We start from the raw sequence: 25,973 nt of genomic DNA on the forward strand, positions 1-25,973 counted from the left end.
CGACCCGTTGTTGGATAAGTGAAAAGTCAGATAATACGGGAAAACAATGGTGACCCCTCAAACAATACACACAAAACATACTTTATTTTAAAAATATTATCTATTAACACGAATCAGCAACACAAATAAATGAAAAACAATCAGGCTCATTTTTGAAAGAGAAGGACGCCCATCTTTCAACATAAATCGGAAGATAGGCGTCCTTCTCACAGGGTTGTCCAACTCAGTATAATCGAAAGCCGATTTTGGACGTCCCCAACTGCTTTCTGTCGCAGGGACGGCCAAAGTTCAAGGGGGACGTCCTCGACCCATAATGGAAAAAAATAAATGGTGTCCTTGACGAGCCCTTAGACGACTTTACCTGATCCTGTTTTTCTTACGACCAAGGCACAAAAAGGTGGCCGAAATGACCAGATGACCACCGGAGAGAATCGGGGATGACCTCCCCTTACTCCCCCAGTGATCAATAACCCCCTCCCACCCTCAAAAAACATCTTTCAAAATATGTCCTGCCAGCCTCTATGCCAGCCTCAGATGTCATACTCAGCTCCATCACAGCAGTATGCAGGTCCCTGGAGCAGTTTTAGTGGGTGCAGTGCACTTCAGGCAGGCGGACCCAGGCCCATCCGCCTCCCTACCTCTTACATTTGTGGAGGAAACAGCGAGCCCTCCAAAACCCACCACAAACCCACTGTACCCACATATAGGTACCACCCTTCACCTGTAAGGGCTATGGTAGTGGTGTACAGTTGTGCGTAGTGGGTTTTAGGGGGGTTTTGGGGGGGGGCTCGGCAAACAAGGTAAGGGAGTTATGTTCCTGGGAGCATTTTATGAAGTCCACTGCAGTGCTCCCTAGGGTGCCTGGTGGTGTCCTGGCATGTCAGGGGGACCAGTGCACTAAAAATGCTGGCTCCTCCCACAGCCAAAGGGCTTGCATTTGGTCGTCTCTGAGACTGGTGTCCTTGATTTCCATTATTGCAGAAAATCAGAAACGACCAAGTCTAGGGACGACCATCTCTAAGGACGACCAAAATTTCAAGATTTGGGCGTCCCCGACCGTATTATCGAAACGAAAGATGGATGTACATCTTGTTTCGATAATACGGGTTTCCCCGCCCCTCCATCTGGACATTTTGCGAGGCCGTCCTCAACAAAACTTGGCCTTCCCTTTCAATTATGCCCCTCATTGTATTGCAAGCAATTTAAGCTTAAATACAGAGCAGTATACACAGCACAGCAATGCAATGATGTCACTGGGGGGGCCTGTTGGATATGCCAGATGATCAAATTAATGTAGGTCAGATAATCAAGACGGTATTGAATAGAGGTCAAAGTGATTTAACCAGTGAGAAATGGATCCTCGCCAGTTAAATCACCTATTTGGAGCTAACTGCTATTTTCAGTGGCATTTAACCGGTTAGTGCCACTGAAAAAAACTGGTTAGCACCAAACTCAAAACTGGCTATTTTGGGGGTATTCTGGAGGTGCAGTCGGCACTTGACCAGTTAAATGCCGATGTTCATAATACTTGGAGTACTGTGTTCAGTTTTGGAGGTCGTATCTTGCTAAAGATGTAGAAAGAGTGGAAGTGGTGCAAAGAAAAGCTACAAAAATGGTATGGGATTTGCGTTGGAAACCGTAAGAGGAGAGACTTGCCGACCTGAACATGTATACCTTGGAGGACAGGAGAAACAGGGGTGACATGATACAGACATTCAAACATTTGAAAGGTATTAATCCACAAACCAGCCTTTTCCGGAGATGGGAAGGCAGTAGAACTAGAGGATATGAATTGAGGTTGAAGGGGAGCAGACTGAGGAGTAATGTCAGGAAATATTTTTTCATGGAAAGGGTGGTGGATACATGGAATGCCCTCTCACGGGAGGTGGTGGAGATGAAAACAGTAATGGAATTCAAACATGGCGTGGGATAAACACAAAGGAATCCTGTTTAGATGGAATGGATCCACGGAATCTTAGCGGATATTGGGTGGCAACACCAGTAAACGGGAAGCAAAACCAATGCTGGGCAGAATTCTACAGTCTGTGCCCTGATCATGACTGAATAGATATGGATGGGCTGGAGTGTAAATTTTAAGGGGCTTCGACGTTAGCTTCAGAACTTTTAGTACAAGAACAGTGCTGGGCACACTTCTACGGTATGTGCCCTGAGAATGGCAAGGACAAATCAAACTTGGGTATACATATAAAGTATTGCATACCATGTAAAATGAGTTTATCTTGTTGGGCAGACTGGATGGACCGTACAGGTCTCTTTATCTGCCATCATTTACTATGTTTAACCAGCCAAGATCTCTACATAAATAGGAATGCATAAAAGTCAGTTTTGCCTTAATGCGGTGGCCCATAGCCAGTTAAGTGTCAGGTATTTGTGACCTGGATTGGCCACTGTTGGAAATAGGATGCTGGGCTTGATTGACCTTTGGCCTTTCCCAGTATGGCAATACTTATGTACTTAAGTGCTGAATATTGCACTTAATCGTATATGCATTAGCCAACTCCACAAACCTGGAAATTCAATGCAGAAGCCGAATATCAGGCCCATAAAGTTTACATCTTTTTTTCAATTCAATATTTCTTGAACTTTTAAAATAAAATTTAGAAAGACAAGAGTTAACATCAACGCTAAGAAAAAGTGACAAGGTGTGTCCGTAATATCATACAGTTGCTCAAATATAAAATACGCTACTCCTGACCTTTAGACTTCATAAAACATTTCCTTAGACATTTTAGGAAAAACTTATACCTAAGGCCAAAGCCCTAGGTTGAAGCTAAAGGAAGGCATGTATAAATTTCTATGTAGTGGATGACACAGCTGGGAATATTGGCACTTTGTACCCAGAAAGAAAGTGAGTGCAAAGCCTATTTGATAAATGCAAGAGGTGTGTGCCTTGCTCTCCCTTCATTTACCGCACAGGGCAGAGGTACCACACAGGCACTACTTTACTGGGCAGATAGCAAAGCCTCTACACATATTGACCAAGACATGTAACACAGTACAGGTGTTGTCAATTCAACAGGTACTCGTGGTGGTGCCATCCATTCCTCACCCCCACGATCCAACCCCCCTGCTCCAATCCCTCCCTTTCTCAGATCCCCCCTCAATCCTTCAGTCCCCTGCTCGCATCTCCCTAGCTTCCCCTAAATACAGGCTTCCCCAACCACTCACTTCCAAGTGTCACCCACAAGGTTAAAGCACTCTCAATAAGTTTGTGTGTGTTTGTTTATGTTTTTAAAACTTTCCATACCGCTATAGCTAAATGGCAGATCTGGGTGGTTTACGTGAGTGTGTATGTTTTATAAAAACATTTGGAAACAAAATATATTGTCAGGTTGGTACATGAATGTTTAGCAAAGTTCACATTCCTTGAATTGTGATATACTGCAGATAAAGCGTTCTCGTTTAGCAGGGCAGTATAGGAGAGAGGAGACCCTCAGGGACTTTCAGAATTTCCCACAGCTACTTTTGAAATACAGCAACAAATACAAGCAAAGAAACTTTTGGAAAATTTAAAAGTAGTGAATTTAAAACTCTTGCTGCATTCTCCTCTATTCTACACCAAGAGAATCTGTGGAGAAGACAGCCTTACAAGACCCTATTGCTGGACTTTGACCCTTATAGCAAAGGATATGCAGGCACAAAAATGTTTGTTTTGGTTAGTTTACTGTGTCATTTGTGAGTTTTTTGTTTTATTTTTATAAATTTTAGTTTCAGAGCAATTTTGTTAATTAAGAGGTGGCTCCAGTTGATGCTCAAACAAAAGAAAAATCCACTTGTGACCCCCCCCCCCCCCCCCCCCCCCGTCACAACCTGAAATTCCAATGACAGCCTGTATCCTCCTAAGAACATCACCTGATCCAACCCCAAAGATGTCTCATTGTCTCACACAGAGGGAGTTCCCACTGTCTCCGCCACAATGGCTGAAAGGCATTGCAGTTATTTGAGGATTGTATTCAACCAAAGTACAGGTCTTCCGGAGCAAGTAGTGGACTCACACAGACTCTCTCCTTCCATATTCCAAAGAAACACTAAATATGAGGCAGGAAACTATCTCAGACTACACCTCCCAAATTGCAAAATGTGATCTACAAAACTGTCCGCTCTGCAGACTTCACTTACCTAGGAACCAAATGGTGGAACTCCTTACCACCCAAAATAATAAATATATAGGAATATACTACATTCTGCAAAATCCTCAAATTGTTCCTATTCAAACAAACCCTAACAAAGAACAACCATATCTCAAACAATTAATTATTACCTGAATTGGTTAATACTCTATTTACCATTAATTTTCTCTTTGCTTCATGTACAATTTCTCATTCATAATAGATTTTCTAAATGTTAAACATTCATACCTATCCCAGTATGTTTATGATACTGTATTGTAAAATTGGATTCTTACAACAAATTACTTTCTTAGTTATGTATCCAATATTGTTTATTGTAAGTCACATTGAACTCAAACTTGTTTGGGACAATGTGGGATATAAATGCCACAAATAAATAAATATGCAACAATCATTATCCAGAGGCTAAAGGTAACATTTCCATGCAGAGCCTCCCAGAATTCTTACACACATCATCCCTTAGGATGCCAACTTGGCTCCCACTCCAATGATAATTTGAGGCAATAAACTATATATTTTTTGAACATTTCCAAAGAGAGGAACTGCTTCTCTGAAAGCCATTGCAATATCATTCATTGTTTATTTATTTGTTTAAAGGTACTTATTAACTGCCTTTCCAGTGCTAAAAGCAGTACCACCCAAGGCTGACAGGTGCACAGAACAAAGAAAGCTCTTGAATTTATGACACAAATGTATTTTTGGACACCAGAATGTTTTCCTTTCATATGTGAACCATCGTTACATCCCTGGGCTCTCATGTTTTCAAATGGTAATTCCATTTTCCTAAGTTTGCATACATGCTCAATAAGTCCTCCCCAGCGGATAAATATAAGAAAATGGTGACAAAGTTAACTATTCATTTTTTCTTCACTGTTGGTTAATGATATTCAAGGATCAGTTTGATATACTGTGTTTCTGTGGTACAACTAAAGCAGTTTACATTAAGGGCAAGATTCAATAAAGAGTGCCCAGTGCTATTCTATAAAGGGACTCCAGGATAAGCGCTCTGTATAGAATAGCATTGGGCACAAGAACTTAAACTAACCTGAAACCAGATGTAAATCCTGCTGCGCAAGTTTGGTGCATATAAGTGTTGCCATACTGAGACAAACCAAAGGTCCATCAAGCCCAGTATCTTGTTTCCAACAGTGGCCAATCCAGGTTACAAGTACCTGGCAAGATCCCAAAACAGTACAATACATTTATGCTGCTTATCCCAGAAATAAGCAGTGGATTTTCCCAAGTCCATTTTAATAATGGCTTATGGACTTTTCTTTTAGAAAGCTATCCAAACCTTTTTTAAACTCCGCTAAGCTAACTGCTTTTACAACATTCTCTGGCAATGAATACCAGAGTTTAATTACATGTAGAGTTAAGAAATATTTGTAGCTTCATTGAGTGCCCCCTAGTCCTAGTATTTTTGGAAAAAGTAAACAAGTGATTTACGTCTACCTGTTCCACTCCACTCAGTAATTTATATACCTGTATCACAGAAAGGGTTGTTTAATTCCTGGAATGCCCTCCCGAGGGAGGTGGTAGAGACAAAAACCAGTGATGGAATTCAAAAAGGCATGGGATGAACACAGAGGATCTCTAATTAGGAAATGGATGGTTAAAAACCCCAAAATTTAAATGGCTGCATGTGTGTGGATGTAATTTTCCAGAACACCTCTGACCTGCCCATGTCACTCCCATAGGAACGCCCTCTTTGCAGTTGCACATGAATACACTTAGATGCTATCCTATAACTGGGAGCGTAAGTGTATTTCCTTGCAGATCTGCCATTTCAGCCCCATTTCAATGCCTTGCATCCATTAAAACACATTTCTGTGCTGAAAATTGGGCTCGGAATTACTACCTAACTTTAAGTGATATTTATAAAAGTCCCCAGTTATGATATGCAGGTGCTTTCTCTGTTCCTAGTGTAAATGACTTGCCCAAGGTAGCAAGGAACTACAGTAGGAATCAAATCCAGTTCACCAGATTCTCATTCCACTGAACTAACCGTTACACTAAACCATTCCATTAAAAAGTGGGTTATGGTCATCTGGTCATCATGTTTCTGCCTGACAACTGTACATCCAATGTAACCAGTGATTGAGCAGTGTAGATATTTTTTCCAAGCTAGCATTGCAATGTGCTAATTCGTGCAATATGTAGGAGGTGTCCTGACATGGTATGAAACTTAGAACTGGTTCAACATGGTTAAAATAATTTCTATTGTTATAGACACAGATTTTGTCAGATGCCCCCTAAAATGACAAATATTGCTGTCTTAACTATTAAACAATAATGATAATAAGATGTTTCAGCATGCATTACCATCGCCCAGTTGCAACATTTAGAATTAGTTGATGAATGTCATAAGAACATAAGTGTTGCCATACTGGGACAGACCGAAGGTCCTTCAAACCCAGCATCCTGTTTCCAACAGTGGCTAATCCAGGTTACAAGTAATTCAACAAGTAACATTAGTTAACAAAGTTCAACAGAATCCATGAACTGGGGCTCAACCAACATTTCAGATCAGGCTTTTGCACCATCACTCCACCACGAATGGGGCGGGTAACCCCATGGAACTTGGCGCTGTGATATGGCGCTTGGCGCTTCTACATGATGCTTCTGGATGGATCATCCCATAGTCCATTCCATATACTGTGCATGAATGTGGCCACTCATTCAGGAATCCTCCATTTCAATTTGGTAGCTCAGATCGGGCCTCTTTCTCCGAAAACTCTCCATCCACTTTGAATGGGCTGTGTTGGCATTATCACACCGACAGCTGCTAACATTCTTCATGAGTACTGCTTTTAATACCGACAAAATATGATTCATCTGTTAACAATATTATCCTCTTTACCAGAGGATGTGGTAACAGCAGTTAATGTATCTGGATTTAAAAAAAGATTTGGACAAATTCCTGGAGGAAAAGTCCATAGTCTGCTATTGAGGCAGACATGGGAAGCAACTGCTCACCCTGGGATTTGTAGTATGGTGTTTTGCCTCGATTTGGGTTTCTGCCTGGTACTTATGACCTGGCTTGGCCACTGTTTGGAAAACAGGATACTGGGCTAGATGGACCATTGTTCTGAACCAGTATGGCTACTCTTATGTTCTTATGTTCTTATCTGTCTTCAACACTTCTCCGATAGTAATAACCTGTGTCTTTTAGCATGATTTAATAATCTATGCTTACTGTTAACCTTTTATTGTTAGTCAACTCTGTTGCTTGTAAGCCACACTGAGCCCAAGGCAGTTTGGGATAATTGCGGGTATAAATATAATTTAAAAAATAAAATAAAATAAATTTCCAGCAGTTCTTCTATAATACTGGCTCAGTGTCCAGGATTGTTCTTTTCTCTGGCTCTGCATCTTATGCTGTTCCTCCTTCTGCCTACATGTCAGATGCTGTACTTGACATCATCCTTCTTATCCTATATGACGGGGGGATCTCTTCACACTGCAGACAGACACTCTGCTCTAATCCTGCAGTTCCTTCTAAATTATTCCGCAATCTCTGGCAGTCCAACTCAGTTCCTGTAGTTCCCTCTAGCCTTGCTTATGAAGCGCAATGATCCATGAAGTGCCAGAAGAAGGTTCTGCTAGAATGTTTGGGGATCTTTGAGGCACCGGAGGGTTTATACCATATCAGAAGGATAGGTGGATCCATGATGATAAACCATAAAATACTATTAAACATCCTAGAATACTTTGGGATTGGAGGAAGCATACTTAGTTGGATCAAAGGCTTCCTAATCGCAAGAACATACCAAGTGATATCAAATTCGAAAACATCATCACCATGGAAACCAGAATGTGGAGTACCCCAAGGATCAACACTTTCACCGACCCTTTTCAACCTTATGATGACATCTCTAGCCAAATTGCTAGCCAACCAAGGCCTTAATCCTTACATCTACGCAGATGATGTCACGATCTACATCCTGTTCAAACATGATCTAACAGAAATCACAAATGAAATCAAACACAGCTTCCAAATCATGAATTCATGGGCGGATGCATTTCAATTAAAACTCAACGCAGAAAAAAACACAATGTCTCATCCTCTCATCACAATATAACACGAACAAACCCACCACCATAAACACCCCAGACTACACCCTTCCTGTTTCAGATAGCCTGACACCCTTCCTGTTTCAGATAGCCTGAAAATTCTTGGAGTTACAATTGACCGAAATCCCACACTAGAAAGCCATGCGAAAAATACAACAAAGAAAATGTTCCATTCAATGTGGAAACTCAAAAGAGTAAAACCTTTCTTCCCAAGGGAAATATTCCGCAGCCTGGTACAATCAGTGGTGCTAAGTTACCTAGATTACTGCAGCAATCTATGCCGGATGCAAAGAACAAATCATTAAGAAGCTCCAAACTGCCCAAAACACAGCAGCCAGATTCATATTTGGAAAAACAAAATACGAAAGCGCCAAACCCCTAAGAGAAAAACTACACTGGCTCCCACTTAAAGAACGTATTGCGTTCAAAATTTGCACCCTGATTCATAAAATCATTCATGGCGAGGCCCCAGTCTGCATGTCAGACCTCATAGACTTACCAACCAGGAACACAAAAAGGTCAGCACGCACATTCCTGAATCTCCACTACCCCAGCTGCAAAGGACTAAAATATAAATCAACATATGCATCCAGCTTCTCCTACATAAGAACGCAACTATGGAATGCACTACTAAATGTCATAAAAACAATCCAAGACCTAACAAACTTCCGAAAATCACTAAAAACCAACCTGTTCAAAAACATACCACAATGATCCATCCTAAACACCAGACAACGAAACTTATACCAGAACTGGACAAAAATGAACTCTCTATATTTGACTGCTTCATTTACTTTGTCACTAATGAACTTTAACACAATACCATTTTATTTCTCATTCCGGAAATGAACTCTCTATACTTGACTGCTTAATTTACTCTGTCACTTATGAACTTTAATGCAATACCGCTTTGTATTTCTCATTCCGGAAACGGCGATCGCCATTACGGCATAATGTAAGACACACTGAGCCTGCAAATAGGTGGGAAAATGTGGGATGCAAATGCAATAAATAAATGATGGAAAGGAGCAGCCAGCAGCAACAAACTGCCCCACCTTCTCTTTCACTTATTTTCTTGCCTCAGAGGACCTCGAGATGCATGCCACTTCACCAGTGCTGCTGCTATTTTAGCTCAGGGATCCACAAGAGGTTAAGGAAAGATTCACCAAAACCTCCTCAATCACAGATACTGAGTATCAGGATAATGCAAAGTATCTTCTCCAAAGCAACACAGTCTTGTAGTGAATCTTCCCTTAACCTCTTATTGGTGTTATTCACCTGATGCAGACCTTTATGCGGACGAAACGTGGCCATGTTGGATTTTGATTTTTTAGGTTCATCTCCAAATGTTATAGTTCAAGTTTTTGCATTTCTTGTGGTTTGTGGTATCGATCTACTGTGGTTCTCTGTGCCTTGGTTCTTGCAGATCTCAGCCTCTCCTGATTTACTTCTACTTTAGCACAGCCTCTCTATTGGCTGAGTGGCAGAAGGATATCATAAGTGGAGTTTCATGTGCTGTTGCTCAGAATCTGAGTCCAGTGACATTTTCTGTTCCACTAGCAGGTTCATTGTTGTGACAAGCAGTGGCGTAGCCACAGGTGGGCCTGTGTGGGCCAGGGCCCACCCACTTAGGGCTCGGGTCCGCCCAACAGTAGCACATGTTTAGCGGTAGCTGGTGGAGATCCCAAGCTCTGTCAGCTGAAGACTTTCCCCTGATAGTAACAGAATTCTACTCTCCACAATACTGGCACCTGCGCATGCTCAGGTTTCAGCGCATGCCTGCTGCAGACTACCAAGGTGGAAAGAAGCATTTTCCTGCCAGCGGAGATATTTTTTTTTGTGTGTGTGGAGGGGGGAGAACATTTGGTGCCCACCCACTTCTTACCTAGGCCCACCCAAAATCTGTTGTCTGTCTACGCCCCTGGTGACAAGGCAACATGCAGCATATTCCAGCAGCAGCCTCCGTTCCAACAAGTTCAAAAACATGACATCACTGTTCTTTTCATCCCCAGGGTTTGCCATCTTATGCAGATACATGGTTTGTACACTCTGTCTCAGGGGACCGAGGTGTAGCAGCTGGAGGTATGTTTGAGGGAACACTTGCACTGCAGTTCTTAGACAGCATAGGAAAGAGTACTCCAATGCCTTGGAGAGATATATCTCGGGATGCTAATCGGCATAAGGAGAGATAAGACAAAAAAAAACCACACTGCAAGCAGGAAAATATAAACTGGCTGTTTGCATGCTTGCAGCATGTAATAAATTAAATAGCACCATTTGTACTTCATTTTAAACAGCACAATACTTCCCCTTTAAGTTAAACATTTAAGAAAACTGATTTTTGGGATCTTGCCGGGTATTTGTGACCTGGATTGGCCACTGTTGGAAACAGGATGCTAGGCTCGATGGACCTTTGGTCTTTCCCAGTATGGCAATAAAATGTACTTATGAGCTCTAAAGTGCAAGTGTCCAGCTGCCTGCATTGCTGCAAAACCTGGGGATACTTTTAGCCTGTGGTCTTTGCACTGATTTCCAAAGTGAAAGCACAGGCCAAAGAAAAAAAGCAAACCAAGGATTCACACTTCCTTTTTCTAAAGGGTTATTTTCGCAGCAGATCTGTGTATGTTATTTTATTCCCCTATGTAATCCCCCCCCCCCCCCCCCCCCCCCCCGAAACACCACTACAATGCAGGTAAAAGTTCTGGGTTTAAAGGTTTTAATACTGACGGTCATGGTTTAATTTTCAAGTTAAAAATGTGTGACTTCTGCTAAGCCGCCTTTCATGTTTTGCACCCAAACCTCAAAACCCAGGTTCTAATGAGATATTTGCATTACGCTCTTCTGCTGGCATTGACATACACACTTTAATAAAGGAGCTATTCTGGTTTACTAAGCTCTGGAATACGGGCTTATATCTCTCATAGGAGTTCACCGCCAATATTAATGTTATTGCTGTATGTATTGGCCAGTATTAACAATGAAATGAAGTACATCACCATTTACGAACTTATGAAAGCGCTGACAGCAGCAGAGCTAACAACAGAGTTTGTAATGAATATTGGCAGTGAGCCTGTGTCATCATTGTGTCTTGTTTATGTCCTAGCCCCATGTACTCTGTATTCTGCTATAAAAAAAAGCAGGATGCCTATTTTCAAAGAGAATATGATTGTACTGTAGTGGAACCAGAATTCTTTTAGCTGGAAGCTAGGAAATCAGAAACTGGTGAAATCCCAGTGATGCGTCAAACCAGCAACCAACAGGTTATGGTAGGAAAACCTCCATGTGTAAACCAACAGCCAAACAAGGGAATGGGGGTGATCCAAGGAACCTCATCAGCCAAAGATGGGTTGATGTAACTTTATTCAGCACCAGACTTGTATGTGACCCAACATGGGACCGCGTTTCGACAGATTTACCATCTGCCTCAGGGGTCAAACACTGCAGAGATCATCATCAGTTACTTTTCTTTATTTTTGCACTCACATTCTGTGATTTTCATCACAAGTGTTTGAACCCTGAGGCAGACGGTAAATCTGTCGAAACACAGTCCCGTGTCGGGTCACATACAAGTCTGGTGCTGAATAAAGCTACTTCAACCCATCTTTAGCTGACGAGGTTCCCCTTCTCCTTTGAAATCCCAGTGATGACATGGAATTTGTGGTGGTAGGGCAGTGAGTGCTCACAATGGATATATAGTACATGTAGCCCATAGCTTGGTGCCACTCTCTGCATCCTTATATCTTATATCCTTATAAGAAACTCCCTTATATGGTTGGGACGCCCAGCCCAGTGCATCTCAGGATATTTTGAAGGTGGCACTGGAAAGAAGAGGGAGTGTGCTACTCCCTCCTCTAACACAGAGGTACAGGGGGAGGGGAAAGGGGTCCGCTACACCACCAGGGAAGGTGGAGAGTTGGTATGGCAGTCCACTTGGGCCACCATGGATTTTGAGGGGGGGTTGGGGGTTAGGGGGGCTTGATCCATCGGACCAATAACCCCTCATGTCACTGTCCCAGGGATGGGGGAGCTTGGGGGGCACTAGGCCACCAGGGCCTCGCTTTTGGAGGGGGGTTTGGAGGTCCCATGGACCTCCAGCCCCTGTTTGACAGATCAAGCTTTTCACAGCCCAGACATGTCTAACGAGTGCAGGAGGATTGTGACTGAGTGCATCCTCAGGCACAATCCTCCCGCACTACCACTGGATGATCAACACTAATACATTTGCATGTTATTAATGTTGATCATTGGGTAGTTAATTCCCCTCGCTGTTCCAGTGCTATTTTTAGGACGCTGTTTCTGAACAGTGCGGAGAATTGATCATCGGCCCCTGAGTGGTGTAGAATGGGTATAAATTAATCGATTTTTGACTCTTTCGAAAAGTACAAAGACCCGAGGACACGCAATGAAATTATATGAAAATTCTTTTAAAACAGCATGAAATATTTTTTTCTCTCAAAGAATAGTTAAGTCCTGGAACTCATTGCCATGGGATGTGGTAACAGCGGTTAGCGTACCTGGGTTTAAAAATGTTTTGGACAAGTTCCTGGAGGAAATGTCCATAGTCTGTTATTGAGATAGACATGAGGGAAGCCACTGCTTGCATGGAATGTTGCTAATATTTGGCTTTCTGCCAGGTATTGGTGAATTGGATTGACCATTGTTGGAAGCAGGATACTGGGCCTGATCCAGTATGGCTATTCTTATGTTCTTATGTAACCACTTTGAGGTAATGGTTTTCTTGTTACTGGTGATATATAAAATTTAAATAAAGATCTTAACCCTAGGTAGGAATACATACTTTACCAGTACTGAGAACAACACTACAAGGGTTCTATGGGGCTCATTTTCGAAAGAGAAAAACATCTAAAAAGTGGCATAAAGAAGCATTTGGATGTTTTTCTCACCAAAACGTCCAAATCGGTATTTTTGAAGCCCATTTTCCAGACATTTTTCTATGCAGTTCATCTGCAGTGCATCCATATCTCAAGGGGGTATTGTCAGGGGCATGTGGGATTCGAGTGTTCCTAAGACTTGGATGTTTTTCAGCCATAATGGAATAAAACAAAAATATCCAGGGCAAAAACTAAGATGTTTTGAGCTAGACCTGTTTTAATAATGACTAAGCCACACAAAAGTGCCCTAAATGCCCATTGAAGGAATAAAGGAATGACCCCCCTTACTCTCCCAGTGGTCACTAACCCTCTCCCCCCTCCCCACCCCCAAAATGTAAAAGAAACAGTACATACCAGTCTCTATGACAGCCTCAGATGTTATAGCCAGGCCTATTACAGCAGCAAGCAGGTCCCTGGAGTAGCCTAGTGGTTAGTGTAGTGCACTATTGAGAAGGGGACCCAGGCCCATAATCCACTTTAACTGTTGCACTTGTGGTGGAAAGTGTGAGCCCTCCCACACTCCCCTAAAACCTAGTATACCCACATATAGGTGACACCTGCAGCCATAAGGGCTTTTGTAGTGGTGTACAGTTGGGTACAGTAGGTTTTTGGTGGGATTTGGAGGGCTCACTATACAATATAAGAGAGCAACGGTGAGATGTGTACCTGGGAGCTTTGAAGTCCACTGCAGCGTCTCCTAGGGTGCCCACTGCTCTGCTGAGATGTCTGTGTGGCCAGTCTACTAGGAATGCTGGCTCCTACTACATCCCAATGGCTTGATTTTGTGTGTTTTTCACTTGGACTTTTTTTTTTTTAATGGACCAAAAACATAAACACACAGAGCACAAAAACATCTAACAAGTAGTTATTTAAAAAAAAAAAAAAAACAGATAGACGTTTTGCTGTTTCAAAAATTGTTATATTTGCTATTCGGATTCTGGACATTTTAAGCAAAATGTACAAAGTTGGACTTAGACATCATATCAAAAATGCCCATCCACGTCTCCTTGACATACAGCATGTGTGATAAAGAAGGCCACCCATGCCAAGATCAACCAAAATAGTGTGTATATTTGATGTTTCCTAAGCAGGAATCTATCTCTGAAAGTGCTGATAGGCCCCGCACCTCACAATGCAGCAGCGTTCGGGAAACTCAGCACCTCTATATGGTGTGAAACATATACTAATGTGAATAACGATTTTTAATTTTAGCACAAAACAGTCAATATAGTCAATAAAAAAATAAAAAAATATTTGTGTGTGAAAAAGTGGAGTATAATATTTGGTGTTATGACCACACCATATGTAAGTCCCATCCAGCTTTCTAATGTACTCTATGATGCTCATTTTTGAAGCAGATGGATGTCTCAAATTGGCCCCCCAAAAAAGATCCATCTGCCAAAAACGTCCAAATCTCGATTTTCAAAAGGCCCAAATCTCGATTTTTGAAAGGCAGAATTTGTGTATTTTACATTGCAGTTCATCCAAATAGCAAGAGGTTGTTTTCGAAAGGCAGAATTTGCGTATTTTACACTGCAGTTCATCCAAATAGCAAGGGGTAGTGTTGGAGGCATGTTGTGGGTGAGCTCCAAATTAGGATGTCTTTCAGCAATAACAGAACAAGAAGAAACGTCCAAGGCAAGATAGCAGAATGTTTTTGTCTAGACCTATTTCAGTCATATCCATGGCACAAAAAAGTGCCCTGATTGAGCAGGTGACCACTGGAGGGATGAAAGCATAACCCCTCCTTAATGTCCCAATGGCTACTGACCCCCTCCTAACCCCCTCCCCCAAGAAGTGAAAGTGTCAGTGGATACTAGGCTCTATGACTCTCTGGTAATTTGGCCATTCCTAATAGAGCAGCAAGCAAGTGTAAAGAGTAGTCTAATGGTCAGTACAGTGGACTTTAAACAATGGGACCCAGGTGTATCTACTGTACCTGAATACATAAGACACCTGCAAGCATGATGGCTATTGCAGGAATATACCTTTTAGGTACAGTAGGTTTTTATCTGTTCCTGGAAGACTCACAGTAACATATAACTGAATTAAGGTGGGAATAGTACCTGGGTCCCATTGTTTAAAGATCGCTGCACTGCCCACTAGGCTGCCCCTCTGCTCTGCAGAGACATTTGTATGGTCATTTTTGAATAAATGTTGCCAGACAGACATTTTTGTGCCTGCTTTTTTGGTGTTCATATTTTGGACATTTCATTTTGGACAATGGCTGTTCATTTTGGACATTTTCAGAAGAAGAACATCCTTCTCACATATTTTCTAACAGGAAATGCCAACATTTTTCCTGTTTGAGAATGACTGTGAGATAGATTGTGGGGGAGGGGGTGGGTTTGGACGTTATGAGCAGGACAATCCAATTCTGATTTCAACGTTCTTTTGAAAATTCCCCTCCACCTGTGTGTTTTCATCACCATACTGTAAGTGAAGAAAAACATTTTTTCAGTAAATCTATTGCATGAACATTTTCATAGAGCAAAATTTAAATAGTGTACTCAATGTAGCACAAACTACAGCAGTATATTTATCGCAGTGTATTACAAATTCTGCATACAGTGGTGGAAATAAGTATTTGATCCCTTGCTGATTTTGTAAGTTTGCCCACTGACAAAGACATGAGCAGCCCATAATTGAAGGGTAGGTTATTGGTAACAGTGAGAGATAGCACATCACAAATTAAATCCGGAAAATCACATTGTGGAAAGTATATGAATTTATTTGCATTCTGCAGAGGGAAATAAGTATTTAATCCCTCTGGCAAACAAGACCTAATACTTGGTGGCAAAACCCTTGTTTGGCAAGCACAGCGGTCAGACGTCTTCTGTAGTTGATGATGAGGTTTGCACACATGTCAGGAGGAATTTTGGTCCACTCCTCTTTGCAGATCATCTCTAAATCATTAAGAGTTCTGGGCTGTCGCTTGGCAACTCGCAGCTTCAGCTCCCTCCATAAGTTTTCAATGGGATTAAGGTCTGGTGACTGGCTAGGCCACTCCATGACCCTAATGTGCTTCTTCCTGAGCCACTCCTTTGTTGCCTTGGCTGTATGTTTTGGGTCATTGTCGTGCTGGAAGACCCAGCCACGACCCATTTTTAAGGCCCTGGCGGAGGGAAGGAGGTTGTCACTCAGAATTGTACGGTACATGGCCCCATCCATTCTCCCATTGATGCGGTGAAGTAGTCCTGTGCCCTTAGCAGAGAAACACCCCCAAAACATAACATTTCCACCTCCATGCTTGACAGTGGGGACGGTGTTCTTTGGGTCATAGGCAGCATTTCTCTTCCTCCAAACACGGCGAGTTGAGTTCATGCCAAAGAGCTCAATTTTTGTCTCATCTGACCACAGCACCTTCTCCCAATCACTCTCGGCATCATCCAGGTGTTCACTGGCAAACTTCAGACGGGCCGTCACATGTGCCTTCCGGAGCAGGGGGACCTTGCGGGCACTGCAGGATTGCAATCCGTTATGTCGTAATGTGTTACCAATGGTTTTCGTGGTGACAGTGGTCCCAGCTGCCTTGAGATCATTGACAAGTTCCCCCCTTGTAGTTGTAGGCTGATTTCTAACCTTCCTCATGATCAAGGATACCCCACGAGGTGAGATTTTGCGTGGAGCCCCAGATCTTTGTCGATTGACAGTCATTTTGTACTTCTTCCATTTTCTTACTATGGCACCAACAGTTGTCTCCTTCTCGCCCAGCGCCTTACTGATGGTTTTGTAGCCCATTCCAGCCTTGTGCAGGTGTATGATCTTGTCCCTGACATCCTTAGACAGCTCCTTGCTCTTGGCCATTTTGTAGAGGTTAGAGTCTGACTGATTCACTGAGTCTGTGGACAGGTGTCTTTCATACAGGTGACCATTGCCGACAGCTGTCTGTCATGCAGGTAACGAGTTGATTTGGAGCATCTACCTGGTCTGTAGGGGCCAGATCTCTTACTGGTTGGTGGGGGATCAAATACTTATTTCCCTCTGCAGAATGCAAATAAATTCATATACTTTCCACAATGTGATTTTCCGGATTTAATTTGTGATGTGCTATCTCTCACTGTTACCAATAACCTACCCTTCAATTATGGGCTGCTCATGTCTTTGTCAGTGGGCAAACTTACAAAATCAGCAAGGGATCAAATACTTATTTCCACCACTGTATATCCACTGAGAAATGGACTGACAGCACTTTCTCTCCTTGCAGAAATGTCATCAAACAACTTGAGATAAAGATTTACAATTAGTAGAAATTACATTTGGACCAGTGATGTGAAAACAATTTCTCTGAATTGTGCCAGTTTTCTAGGTTCAGTTTCTCAGATTGTTCACTTTAAATCGGTAGCCTAGGTAGTTTTTTTTAAAGCTTCTTATGATTTGAAGCTGAAGTATATAATTGCAGCACAGGGTCTGCACATCACTGTACAAGCAGTACTGCTCTCTTCTTTAGATTATTGGAATGCTACAGATTTGGGCTTGCCATATACAATCTTAGAAGTGCTACAAATGGAGCAGCTGAACCAGGGCTTTTTTTGAGGGGGCAGTTGGGGGTACAGAGTACCGGCACCTTTTCCATTGTCTGCTAAAATTGACCCATGGACCCCCAAGTTTTAATGAAAGAGCTCAGGCTCTACACACCAATTCAGCCTTGTCATAGATTCTGTGAATGGTTAGCATACTGATAGCGTGTCAGCCTTTACCGTCAACAAAATGGATGGTAACTGCTCACATGGTAAAACTTTTTTTACTCTCTTCATGCTAATGGCAACATTACTGCACAGCCGTTAATACAAAAAATTTAAAAAGGCAATTTTTATGGCTGCAGTAAAAATGGCCTTAGCGCTATGGCCACTTTTTTCCACAGCTTAGTAAAAGGATCCCTTAATGAATTTGTTCAAGGATTGCATTCCAGCTCACCCCCTTCTGTCTTCAAATTTTATCAGCTTTTGCTGCAGGTGCCACCTCCAAAGGAGGCAAATTTGAAAATTACCAGAGACAGAGTTATTTTGCTTAGGGGTCTGCAATTACGGAATAATTATCAAAGGAATTCAGAAAAGAGCAGTGTTACTTTAGGATCTGGAAACAAGGCAACCCTAGCTTCTGGTTCGTTCTGACACTTTTAGATACAATTTGTGTTTGTTATTATTTTGTTTTTATGTGTTTTGATATTTGGGAGGTTTCTAATTTTTATTTGAATTATGTGTCCTTTTTAATTGTTCTCTATCTAGAATGACAAACCAAATAAGAAGGAAACAACAACTACAAATAAATGTGGAGCAGAACCAGTGTAGAGGGCCTCAGATGAAACCAACAGGCGCAATCATAATTCCAGGAATTTTTATTCAAGGACCTGAAACAGACTGTGTTTCTGTAAAAGCCTGTATCAGGGGTCAAACTGAACTTACACCGTATTGTGTCCTTCCTGTCGGAGTCTAAAAACACAATGGAAGCATATCAATATACCACTAGGCGTAAAACATAGGTATTACCTATGTGATAAAGTAGTAGCTCTCTCTCCCGCACGCTCTGCAGCACAACTTGCAGCTACTGGCTCCAAGTCTGTTCAATGGTGACAAAATCTGTATCTGATTTTTCAAGAAAACTCGGGATAAGTACATAGGATCTCTAAGAGAGAGGAAGGAATGGGCAGACTGGATAGGCCACATAGTCTTTATCTACCTTCACTTTTCTCTGTAGCTATGTTTAAATAAATATTTCTCATGAACTTGCATGAAATAGATATACACTCAATGGATGCAGTACAAGCTGACTTCTATTTTATTAGCGAATATATTGTTAATGACTTTACCTGACAACAATGTATTATTTTTTTTCCCCATTTCTGTGGCACCAGAATTTCAAGCCACTCAGCAGTAGCTGGCAACCTTTTCCAGGCTGGATATTCATATCATATCTGTAAGAAGTGCATCTTTTTGTACCAGCTGTGTCATCCTTCAACTATAATTTCACATTTGATATACAACCATAAAGCTGGGGCCTTATATATAGACAATAGGACTGTATTAATTATACTTTTTGTCAAAGGCAGATTACAAATTACATTTTTAATACATTTTATTCCCTAATGAGACAATTAAGGTCTAAGTTTTGCATGTATAATGGCACAGATCCATAATTTTTATTATTTCACTTTGGTTTCTGTATAATTTATGTGGCAGACTATTCTTTTTTATAGCTATGAGAAAAGTTCAGATTAGGTTGGTATTAAAACTGTAGAATGTTGAAAGTTGAAGCAGCTAGAAAAGATTCGTTGAACCCCATTTCAGGCAGTAAGAGGCACTGAATCTGCTATGGTCCTGCACCCTTATGTTCTGGAGAGAATGCTATAATAAAAAAAAAAAAACTTCTTGGGTTTGCTATACTTAAACCTGTTGAAGGGAGGGGCCACTGACACTCCAACCTAGTCAATCAGGAACAGAGTAGCAGGCTCAGCTCAGCCAATCAGTGGCTAAGAGTAAGTGTGGGAAGACCACCCGTTTAAATAAGTCAATCAGAAGCTACATGGTAGGGTTGGACCAGCCAGTTGGAAAATAAATAACAGGATCTTTCAGCCAATCAATGTGGCGAGGAAAGAACAAAGTGGGGGAGGGGGGAAACAGAGGCATCACCACTCACCAGTTCTATGATGAAAACAATTGGAGCAGGGCTGTTCCTGCAGGGCAGCATGTAGGGGTTAAACTGCACAATGGAAGAAAGGAAATATGCTGAAGGGCTGATCAGAGATGGATGCTGAGCATGTGTAAAGCAATGGGATAGGAGGCAATGTTGTGTTGTTCACTGGAAACAGGTTAGAAAACAGTGTTAAATGGGTAATCTTCTCAATGGAGAAAGATAAATAGAGGAAAAAAAGATCTGTTTGGTGAGCAGTGCTATTTAACATATTAATTAATGATCTAGAAATGGGAACAAGTGAGGTGATTAAGGGACCCTTTTACTTAGCTGCGTTAGGCACTAATGTTGGAATGTTATTGTATTTTACATGCATTGCCTGTCACCTATTATTTCTCTGTGATTACTCTGTGACCTCTGATGTGAATTACTTAGAGAGGTCACATAGCTATGCAACTTCCTGTGGGGGTTAGATGCAGCAGATGCAGCACATGGAGCACATGGAGCTCATGATCTCTCCTAACCTGAGAGGATCTATGGTGGTGTGAGCATCCATTACCATCTAAGCACATGGAAGGAGCTGATAAGACAAATGTATAGTAATATGTAAATATAAGCCTGTCTGATTATAATCTAACTACAAACTGTGAGTAAACAGATGTTTTGTTACTTCAACTTTAAAGTGACTCAGCAGTGAATTATTCAGGGGTGAATGAGAGAGAGATGAAGAAAGAAATTAACATTTCTAAAGCTGAAGCTGTGTGTACTAAAATCTGCTAATTATTTACTACAAATAATCCAACAAAAGGGTTATGGGCCCAGGGCTCAGGAATTGAAAAAGAAGAGAAATATTACCAGGCAGAAAAAAAGGCCACATTTTTCTCTTAAGTTTTAAAGGAAAGATTCAGTCTGTCTCTCTCTCCCCCCACACAGCAGACAGAAGGCTAGGAAAATGGCTGAGGGAAGAAATTCACCATTGTTCTATTCTCTCAAGGTGCCTAGATTAACTGAGTTTAATTATCAGCAGTGGGAATTAAGATTCATATGTTTCCTTCGAGCAAAAAGATTAGGTATATGCTTAGACCAAGACAGAACAGCTGAAAATATGGCTGAATGGGACAATGCAAACTATTATGTGAAGTGCATGCTTTTGGAAGCTCTCTCAGAGAAACAAGCCATATTAGTGGAGGGAAAAGATACACCAAAGGACATTTTATATAAACTGAGAACTATGTATGCAACTACATATGCAAAGCAGCAACCAATTTGGTTGGCAGAGTTGAATGAAACCAAATTAAGGGATAAAAGTAAATGTAATGATCACATTATGCATCTTATGTCTTCATTTCAAAAGCTAGAACTTTCTGGAATTCCCATGTGTGATGCATTGAAAAGAGCATTTCTTTTTACCTCACTATCAAAGAAGTTTGATGTTTTTAGGTCTGTAAATGAGGCCATTGAAGGGCAATCTTTTGAACAGGCAACATCAAAACTAAGGCAGGAATGCATAATAAATGATTCTGAGGAGATGTGTTCTCAAAGTCAGTCAGAGAGAAATGAAACAAATTTCTTGGCAAAGAACAGAGGAAGGCGGAGCTATGGGAAAACTCCACCCAAGGGCAAGCTGATTTGCTACTCATGTGGAAAGGAGGGACATGTATCTAAATGGTGTAAGGAAACACAAAACACTCCCTCTAGCTCACCTAAGCCAATGGAACTAAAGAATTTTCAAACCAGGAAATGTATGAAGGACAAAGATAAACACAAGGGCTTTCTAATGGCAGAAAAATCTTTGACTATGGTAAATAATAATTCAAATGAAAGTACTTGGATTTTGGATTCAGGGAGCACATGCCATTTAACCAATTGTAAGAATTTCTTTCAGGAAATGTGTCCAGAGGAAGGTATTCTTAAAACTGCAAACGCAGGGACTGCTAAGATCCAAGCAAAAGGTATTGGATTCTTAAAATGCAAAGTGTCTAATGAAGTTAAAGAAATTCCTGTAAGTGATGTCTTGTATATTCCCCAAGCAGTTTGTAATATGCTTAGTGTATCTACATTAGATAAGAAGGGATTTGTGATTCATTTTGAAAATAGTAAGTGCACAATCTCTAAAAATGATGAAGTGTATGCTGAAGCTTTTATGCATAATGATGTTTATAAGCTGAACATTTCAGGTGAAGCCTCACATATGGCGCAAGTAAGGAAGAATGATGGTAAATGTAGTCTGGAAATCTGGCATCGCCGCCTGGGACATCGTGATTCTAAGGTGATCCAGGATCTTTACAGTAAGCAACTGGCCACCGGCATTCAGATAAGTGCAGATGCTGGTAAAATGGAGAAATGCATAGACTGTGTTACTCAAAAAGGTGTGAGACCCTCATTTCCTGCATACACAGGAAATAGGAGTAATAAAGTGCTGGACTTAATACACAGTGACTTATGTGGACCGTTTAATATCCCATCATTGGGAAATAACAGATTTGTGCTAATATTCTTGGATGATTTCTCTAGATATTGTGTGGCCTATTTGCTGAAAGAGAAAAGTCAAGTCACAGACATGCTGAAGAAATACGTAGCCATGGTGAGCAATAAATTTGAAAGAAAACCAAAGGTTCTTCAGACCGACAATGGTGGTGAGTTCACTTCACAAAGCATGCGCACATTTCTAGAACAAGAAGGCATTCAACATATCACAACAGTAGCTTATACACCAGAGCAAAATTCTGTTGCAGAGAAAAAATTTAGGTCAATTGTGGAAATGACCAGATGTATGCTGTCAGATAGCAATCTCCCTAAAAGACTATGGGGGGAAGCCATTCTCACAGCAGTGTACCTACAAAACAGAATGCCAACTAAAGGCGCTGAGCGCACACCACATGAGACATGGCATGGTAGGAAGCCAAACCTGTCACACATAAGAACATTTGGAAGTACAGCATATGCTCATGTACCAAAGCAAAGAAGGCATAAGCTGGATTCCACAACAGAAAGGGGCATTTTAGTTGGCTATGCTCCAGGACACAAAGGATATAGAATTTTGAATCTGAAAACTGGCATTGTTGGCATAAGACATGTTACATATTTTGATGAAAACAAAAGGGTTGATAAAGGCTGGATTATCCCAGATGAGCCTTATCATCCAGAATATGAAACTAGAACCATAATAGACATGCCAGTGTATATAAATGCCATACCAAGGCAGATGTCTGAAAGCAACTCATCTGTATCTAACGAGGAACAGGCAGAGGAAACAGACACAGAAAGGATCATTGAAGAAGACAGTACAGTTGGAGAAGGGGAATCAATTGGAGAAGGACTCTCAGATTTAGAGGATGCAGAAAGGTCGGACCAACCTGTTGTCAGACGCTCATCCAGGGAAAACAAAGGTGTTCCACCCCCAAGACTGTCTTACCTAACAAAGTCAGCAGAAGCTCAAGAGCCCTTAACATGGGATGAGATTGAGAAAATGCCAGCAGAAGAAGCTGCTGAATGGCATAAAGCTGCACAAGAAGAAATTGATGCATTGGATAAAAATAATACTTGGATTCTTACAAAATTACCTCCTGGCAAGAAAGCTATAGGATGCAAATGGGTATTCAAGTTAAAAAAAGAATGCACAAGGAAAAGTGGAAAGGTATAAAGCCAGATTAGTGGCAAAGGGATATCTTCAAAAATATGGAGAAGATTTTGATGAAGTGTTTGCACCTGTAGTGAAACACACGACAATAAGAACACTTCTGAGCATTGCAGTCTCAAAAGGCATGCAAGTCAACCACATTGATGTGAAAACAGCGTTTCTTCACGGAGATATAACTGAAGACTTGTACATGGAACAGCCAACAGGTTTCATAAATACAAAACAAAGACAGCTAGTGTGTAAATTAAACAAAGGTCTTTATGGATTAAAGCAAAGTGCAAAATGTTGGAATGAAAAATTGCATGAAATATTGACAAATTTAGGATTTAAGCAAGGTGAAGCAGATAAATGCTTGTACACTAGGTGCACAAATGGACAATATGCATACATTTTAGCTTTTGTTGATGATCTGCTCATTGCAAGCAAAAGTGAGCAAGAGTACAAGGACATTGTAAAATGTTTAAACCACAATGTTGAGATAAAAGAACTGGGTAATGTGTCATACTATCTTGGTATAGAAATTGAGAAACAAAATGATGGTTCTTATCTTCTAAGCCAGAAGCAGAAAATAAATGAGCTTATTGAAAGTTTAGGTATGCAAGATGCCCAAGTTGTAAGCACTCCCATGATCACTGATTTTCTGAAGGATGAAACAGTAAGAGAACCTTTACCAGATAACATCCAATATAGATCAGCCATAGGTAAGCTTTTATATCTAGCTACCACATACAGGGCTGATATAGCAAATGCAGTAGGAATTTTGAGCAGAAGGGTCAGCTCACCTACCAAATCAGATTGGACTGCAGTTAAAAGGATGGTAAGGTATTTAAAGGGTACCATTGATTGTAAATTAAAGATTTCAGCCAATAGTAATCCAAAACTAATATGTTACTGTGATTCAGATTGGGCAGGGGATCATTCTGATTATAAATCCACAAGTGGATATGTGTTTATGTATGGAAATGTACAAATTTCATGGGCCAGTCATAAACAAAGTATTGTGAGTCTGTCTTCTACAGAAGCTGAATATGTGGCCGTATCGGAAGCGTGCAGAGAACTGATGTGGATTGAAAAACTTTTGCTGGATTTCGGAATAGCTGAACAGAGACCAATCCAGATAATGGAAGATAATCAGAGCTGCATCCGACTGTCACAGAATGACAAGGTTCAGTCACGCACCAAGCACATCGCAACGAAATACCACAACGTGCGAGAGTTGGCAAAAGAAGGGGTCATCAGTCTACACTATTGTCACACCAGTGAGATGACAGCTGACATCATGACCAAACCGTTACCCAGAGAACATTTTGTGAATCTGCGTATAAAGCTTGGACTTTGTATGAATAAATAATTGCATGACAGTTATGCATGAGAAGGGGTTTGTTGGAATGTTATTGTATTTTACATGCATTGCCTGTCACCTATTATTTCTCTGTGATTACTCTGTGACCTCTGATGTGAATTACTTAGAGAGGTCACATAGCTATGCAACTTCCTGTGGGGGTTAGATGCAGCAGATGCAGCACATGGAGCACATGGAGCTCATGATCTCTCCTAACCTGAGAGGATCTATGGTGGTGTGAGCATCCATTACCATCTAAGCACATGGAAGGAGCTGATAAGACAAATGTATAGTAATATGTAAATATAAGCCTGTCTGATTATAATCTAACTACAAACTGTGAGTAAACAGATGTTTTGTTACTTCAACTTTAAAGTGACTCAGCAGTGAATTATTCAGGGGTGAATGAGAGAGAGATGAAGAAAGAAATTAACATTTCTAAAGCTGAAGCTGTGTGTACTAAAATCTGCTAATTATTTACTACAAATAATCCAACAACTAACACATGCCTAACACAGCAAAAATGGCCAAATGCAGTATTTCTTTTAATTTTGGGGAGGAGGGGGCAGGGCATGGGCAGAGAGTGCACACGGAAGCTGTAACCAGATATGTATGATATGATATGATTCAGATCTACAAAATCCTAAATGGAGTACAATGGGAATTATCATTGATTCTTAGTTAACTGAGCAGAACTGGACAGGATGATGAAAAGGTATATGCACTAGAGAGCTGCACCAGAACGATGTTTGTGGGAATCCCATGGAACCCACGGGATTCCCGCAGGGACAGAAGCAGTTCTGCGGGGTTTCTGTGGAAGTGTAAGCTACACCTGCACCAGCCTCTCATCTACCGAGTACCAAGTTCTTTGAGTGCTGTCTCCTCCTCCTCCTCCTCCTCTTCTTCCTCCTTGCTTTAACAGCACAAATGTGGAAAATTTTCCATTAAGGATGTGGTAGAGACACAAATGATGATGGAATTCAAAAAGGTGTGGAATGAACACAGAGGATCTCTAATTAGAAAATGGAAGTTATATAAAACCTAACCTTAAATGGCTGCATGTGTGTGAATGTGTGAAGTAATGCTTACATGGCGACTCTGGCTGTAATTAACTAGGGCCAATACTAGGCAGACTTGTATGGTCTGTGTCTAATATATGGAAGTCTGGTTTAGGATGGGCTAGAAAGGGCTTAGACAGCAACTTCAGTGGCTGGAACATAAGGATAGTTCTGGACAGATTTTTA

The sequence above is a fragment of the Microcaecilia unicolor genome, chromosome 3 (assembly GCF_901765095.1).
Source record: "Microcaecilia unicolor chromosome 3, aMicUni1.1, whole genome shotgun sequence".
Lineage (NCBI taxonomy): Eukaryota > Metazoa > Chordata > Amphibia > Gymnophiona > Siphonopidae > Microcaecilia > Microcaecilia unicolor.